A 6,913-nucleotide genomic window follows, 5' to 3' on the forward strand; every position below is an offset into this window, starting at 1 on the left:
ATATCGTAATTGTTATTATAAGTTAGTGTTAATAATTTGGTACTTTCCTAACTTATGTAGGTACCGTAGCGGACCGAAAGCAGCCTTGAAAGAATAAAAATGAAAAAATGAATAAAAATATTATAGTAGGTAGGTATGTACCTACTAAAATAAGTACATTTTTTTTTGAACATTGATAAAATGTATTTGTATAACAATTACAAAATAGGTAGGCACGCCAAAAGGATAAAATTTAGATATTTCTGTCCCGTAAAATTGGTGCAAAGTACCTACTATAATTTTGTTGGTAGGTAATTGTAGAAATTTTGGCAGGCCGGGGAAAAAGTTGGTCGGAAAAGGTGAAATCAGGCATTGACTTTGATATAATAAACATACTTTTATTCTTGTTGTATGTAGACATGTAGATCGTATTTTTTCGCCTTGTGGTCTTTTGTGCTGGTCTTTTTTACCCGTTTTTCATGTTTTCACTTGCTTTTATATCACTGGTCACATTCTTCTTGCTATCGTTGAAAACAGCCATTGATTTGATAAATAGGCATTTTTGGTCGGAAGGCGTCCCTCAATAGAACCCGGCCTAGTGATTTCGGGAATTTAGGAAAAACCAAAAACCCTATTGGCAACAAACATGATATGTCCCTACATGATAGGTTTTTTAGCGAATGGACCTGACAAAAAAATGGCAACACTCATTTTTAATGTGTGACGTCATGCTATGCTGTCAAAGTGTTCCTTTCAACTCAGTCGCTGAGTTGAGTTGCATAGTTATTCAAATAAATTCCATTATTATTAACTAACTAACAATGGATATAAAGCGCGAACCAAGCGAGGAAAAATCCGATTCTGAAGGTCAACCCTTTTATGAAGTGCCAATTGAATGTTCAAACTTTCCTGACGACAATATTGATCTAAAACAAGAGAATTTCGACGATGCTGATTGCAGTTTTGAGGTTTGTTTTTGACAGAAGCTGATAATTAATGTTTATACAATACGTTTGATAAGTAAATCTTAAAAAATGTGATTGTCATTATTAGCTGCAATGTTAATTCCAGACAATAAACATACTTGTATAACAGTAGGTACTACTTAATATCAACAATTATTGAGTTTCATATGATTGAATTATTAATACAAATGCACGACCAAGTTGATGAAGTCGACTTTAAAATTTAAAATGGGATCGTAAATTCTACATAACTGTGTGTGTGTCTCTCTCTTTCTCTTGGTCGTTACCTCATGGCCGAAGATCGTGACCACATTTAAATTCCGTTGTCTTCTGAGCGACCAACACAAACATGGACCCTCCAAACTAACCCGCCTCGCACCACACTTTGTCTTAATCGAGCGTATCACGAGACCCTACATTACGTTGGATGTGAAGCATCAGCAGTTGTCCACGCCCGGGTATGTCTCAGGAGCAGATACCCAAGTGGGCTTTGGCTGGGTTTACTGAAAGACGCAATTTAATAATAATTAAAAAAGTACTAAAGCAGAGAAGAGCACGGAGGCTTGACAGAAAAGAATAGATTTAATGATATAAATAAGATACAAAGTTAAATCATTACATACAAAGAAAATATGTGAAGAGATCTTCATGTCCGCAATAAGACGCTGCAATTTTTTTAATGCAATATAAGTGGACATTGTGGCGACCATTTCGGTCGGCCCGATGGGCCCAACAGCTGATTGAACCAACTTTAGGCATATCTTCCCTCCCTGAGCTTCTCTTCTGAGCGTTCTCATCTGTCCATTCTGTCCACAGTAAGTTCATTCACTTGATTGCTCCAGTGCGCCGACCCTGTCCTCTCCTTTGCCTTCTCTGGAGACTACCCAAAACCACCAGCATCCAGGTTATGCGGTCCGCACCGAACAGTATGTCCATATAACCTGAAGATGGCTCAGACATATTGTGGAGAGCTGTTAGTTTATCTGTAGTGTTTGGATAATCGACTGCTTCATCCTGTGCTCCGTCCAAGAAACATGAAGCGTTCAGCGCCTATACTACATCTCACTACCGCATCTCCCTTGCCCTCAGGGTCCATGATTCGACAACGCACATAAATTTGGAGGATACCAATATTTGCAAAAGCATAACTGTTTTTAACATTTTATAAATCAGCGCATCAATTCATACACAAAGCTGGTATCGACAGCTATCTAGGGTACCTAGTTTATCATGTTTTTATATTGAAGTAGGTATTATAATTGTCACACAAGGTATGCCTTCTAAAAGTGTTAAAAATTGTCAATATCGCTCTAAAAATTAACACAGCCAAAAGAATTGCTGTTAAAACATAGCACTTTTTGACAGTTCAGACGAATAACTTCTTGTAACAATTAACCGCCTCATTACATACATATGATAAACTACCCTCGAATTGGTGCAAAATTCATGTCTTGCGTGAATCATTTATTATATTATCACATTAATAATTATATTATTTGCAGAAGCTTGAAAACGATCTGATCAATTTAAAGTCTGAGAATGATAATGAGGCAGTCGTCATCAAAGAACAATTTGTTGACAACGCAATTAGCCTAATTATCAATGAGAATCCTCGACCAGGCTGCTCTTATTCAAAATACAGGCCAGATCAGGTACGTTCAATTATAAAGTTTATTTTTAAGCTCGACAGAACTTTAAATAGTAAATGTAACACACGATAACTTTTAATCATTTTTACACATTTTTTATTACTTTTAAACAATTAATTGTTAAACCAACAAGTACCTATCTAACCGATATTAGGGAAAAAAATCATGTTTTATGTATTTTAATATAATTGAATTGATAATACCAACTCTATGCTTTTTACAGATCTCTACTCAGCAGTATTTCACAGTGCGTTACAGTAAACCACTGGACATCATGAGAAAAGATACAGGTGACAATAAACTGGTCAACAATAAAATAGCACATGCAACCAATTACGTCATAGATATGACAAAACACCATTCAGAGATAACAATAGATGAACAAAACATCAAAAATGAAGTTGAGAAATTATACGTGCAAAAGGAAGTTCGAATTATGTTGAGAAGAGTTACATATTTTCCGCGTAACTTTATTTGCAATGATTGTTGTGGAGTGTTTGGTTCTGTAAATCATCTAAATAGTCATTTCAATTCGTGCATGAAGTCTAAGCAAATTGAGTCATATGACACACATACTGGCGAAAAACACAGTGAATGCAATGATCGATCATATAAAATATCGAAGCGTGGTATTCAGAAGGTATATATTGGTGAAAAACTACATCAATGCGATGTATGTCTTAAAAGTTTTCAGCGAATTGATAATCTTAGAATACACAAGAAAACACATACTGGCGAAAAACCTCATCAGTGCGATGTGTGTTTTAAAAGATTTCTACAAACGAGTGATCTCAAAAAACATAAAATGACACACACTGGCGAAAAACCACATCACTGCGATGTGTGTTTTAAAAGATTTCTGCAAATTTGTAGTCTTAAAATAGATAAAATGACACATACTGGCGAAAAACCACATCAATGCGATGTATGTTTTAAAAATTTTCAGCGAATTGATAGTCTTAGATCACACAAGATGACACATACTGGCGAGAAACCACATCAATGCGATGTGTGTTTTAAAAGATTTCTGCTGAATGGTAATCTCAAAAAACACAAAATGACACATAAAAATAAAAAGCCACATCAATGCGATGTGTGTTTTAAATTTTTTCAGCGAAAAATTGACCTCAAAAACCATAAAATGACACATACTGGTGAAAAACCACATCAATGCGATGTGTGTTTTAAAAGATTTCTGCGAATTGTTAATCTCAAAAAACATATAATGACACATTAATGCGATTTTTGCATATATAAATGTACGAAGCTCAGTAATCTTAAAAGGCATAAATTTAGACATTCGAGTGAAAAACAATAACAGTTCAGTTTGTTGTTACTCAAAAGGGTATATTGTTGTTTGCTATCAATTTGTTACATCGATCACAACATAAAACAGCCTAGCCAGCCTTACTTATAACATTTTTAATTTTTTATAGTAATCCTAATGCAACTACTAGCAATGAAGATGTTTTAAAAGAGTATGTGGTATAATTTTTAATGTATATCCCTTTAAATTATATTTATCACTAGTGTGTTATACTAGGATTTGTCGCAAAGTTAATGATATTATAAAATAAAATGAGTTAAAATTGTAATGAACAATCTAATATAGTTAAAATGAAATGCCAGCTAGTTTATCGATAGATCATGAATTATAGTACTTTTTAATCTCAAAGCGTATTGACTCGGCTTTCGGTTAACTTGAACTTTCTGCAAGGAATGCCTCATCTCATTTCTCTCTTAACTTTAATAAAATGCCATTTGTAACCTCGTTTGTAATATGAAAATATAATATTTGGGCGCCTTTATAAAGTGTATTTTACAAATAGAAATGAACAATAAATTAAAAACATTTCGTAGATTGTTAAAAAAGGTATTCAACTATACAACACAATTACGTTCAACATTTAAATTTTGAAATGATACAGAATAAATAAAAAAAATACAACGTTAAGATATATTCGATTGGTACAGTGAAATGGAGTTTAATTGGTTTTAAATTGTATTTAGCTTTATTTTAAGTTGAAGGCTGCATTTTCAGCTTGGCTGGATCTGTTGTTTGTAAACTTGTCCCCATCCGAAAAGGGAACATCAAAATGGCGTAGAACTGTTATCTAAAGTTAAACCGGAAGACATCCATCCTGTATCGATTCTAATCTTGGAATGTAATGTTCCGTGGGCGGAAATAGTGATTTGGTCCTGACCCCTTCCACATAACAGATTATTGCATCATCTACCAAAAGCGGGAAGAGTTCTTATTGGTTGATTTTTATAACGGTTATTGTTTTAAGCAAGGTTGACACTCATTATCAACAAGGATGTGTCGAATAATATTAATTATTTATTAATTAATTAACGGTATTTATTTAAAGTTGCGTTAAAAGATGAAGACATGTCACATGAAATGTAACATTGTTTATATTTCATGTGACTTAACTATAAGTGTTTATAATAATTTATTTTTCTGTTTTAATTGATTTTCATTATAATACTTTCACTTAAATATAAGTTTAGTTAAAACTAATCGAAACGTCTGCTATTAAAATGCAAAATAATCTGTTTCCTAAATGTTATTAATTAAATATGTGTGTGAATTTATAAAAAAAGTGTAATCAAAAAAAATGCGGTCCGAAGAGAATCAACTACACTACTGTCATTAAGTTTAGTGGCCTGTTGTTTTAAAAAAATATATATTCAATATATACCTATCTAAAATTAATAAAAAATATATGATGCTATATTGCGATTTTCAATAAGAAACCATAAACCCTAGATGAATAACAGTAACAAGGTTATAACATAATTGTTATATTTTTTTTTTTTTTTAAATGATTATAGTAAAAAATAAATCAGAACCTTGTTCAATTCAAGTATGCCTACCACCACTTGGTAATCAGACGGAATCGACCAATCAATATAAGAGAAGGTCGGGGCTTTGTGGTGGAATTCAAGTTTGAACACAAGGCTGTTCGGACTCTAAGCCATGCTTCTTCCCGAGAAAAGCACTCTTCGATTTTCAAACATCATGGGCTGCACGCAGAGGAAATTCAACCCCATGGAGTTACAAAATATCACGATTTAAATATTATTTGTAATGTTTCATTGTGGATTTGCAACTATTTTTGTCAGTTTTTGTTTCAAGCCTTATGCAAACCGCAACCGTTTAATAATTACCTAGTAGGTAAACCTTGTAAATAAATGTTTTAATATAGATATTTTTTTGTTCTGGCAATTTATTTGTTAATTTCTGTATTAAATAACTGATATAATAATTCCAACCTCTTGGATCTGATATTTATGGCTTATAAAAACTTCTCTTCATACCCACACTCCTACAGTACATAGGACAGTAGCTTAACTTTGCTCTTGGTACCTATATAATATCATCTTCAAAGCAGGTACTATGTCATTTTACAACTACTTTACTTACTAGCTTATCACCTAAATACTTTGCCCCAGGTTGAGTGGTGTACCTATTCAAACAGTGAATTATTCTTGACCGTCGAGATTGAGCAGTTACTAATATTGGTACGCCTTTATCTCAGATCTGTCATTGCGAGTGTTGGCAATGGACCAAAAGAAAGAGCGCTAACTTGTGCTTATCCATATGGTCGGGTGAGACAGGGTGAAGTAGTACTTACCTCACACCCCTACTCATTTTGCTCATCAGGAATCATAGTTACTTGCTTGTTTTATACGGTCACATCACCCAACTTTACAGTTGTTATTATTCAATTCTTAAAGTTTACCAGTCAGTCCAGTCAGTAAGATGACTAATAACAAAATATTGATTGATTTGCTCACAATGAATCATTGTTAAGAAATAAAACCTTTAGGAATTAGGTATCTAGTTTCTCTTTCTATGGCTATATTCCCATCGTTCTTAATTGATTCTCATTACATCCAAATCATAACTTACGTAAATTCAAATCAGTACCTACCTGCCTTAAATTATCATTAATATAAACGAGTTACAGATAACCAAGTTATAAGAAAATCACATAAATGTATTGTGACGTCACCGTGGTCGAACTCGGAAACCGCGGATGTATGTCGTGATTTCGTTCTAGGGGAGAGGTATGAATGGAAAAATCATATATTCCCGAGCGTAACCACAATTTATGCTCAGTTTTTACATTCTTACAAATATTTTATTTTTTACATAATATGTTATACATTAACATAAATTATAATAGGCGGGAAGAAAGGAATCTTACTAATATACCTACACAATAATTATTCTTCTTCTTTCTCGGCACTACATCCCGAGGCGGGATTTGGCCTCCTCTACAATTGTCCTCCACACACTCCTTTCCCTGG

At 33.4% G+C, this 6,913-nt stretch overlaps 1 long non-coding RNA gene across 1 annotated transcript; it reads left to right on the forward strand.

The window, feature by feature from the left end:
- The first annotated feature begins 742 nt into the window (after positions 1-742).
- LOC147076636 (uncharacterized) lies at positions 743-5,168 on the forward strand. Its single transcript, XR_015069673.1, has 3 exons — positions 743-947; positions 2,447-2,596; positions 2,817-5,168. It is a non-coding gene; the product is annotated as an uncharacterized LOC147076636 (long non-coding RNA).
- Positions 5,169-6,913: the final 1,745 nt, after the last annotated feature.

The sequence above is a fragment of the Rhyacophila brunnea genome, unplaced genomic scaffold (assembly GCF_057557595.1).
Source record: "Rhyacophila brunnea isolate RB1 unplaced genomic scaffold, BYU_Rbru_1.0 scaffold_13, whole genome shotgun sequence".
Lineage (NCBI taxonomy): Eukaryota > Metazoa > Arthropoda > Insecta > Trichoptera > Rhyacophilidae > Rhyacophila > Rhyacophila brunnea.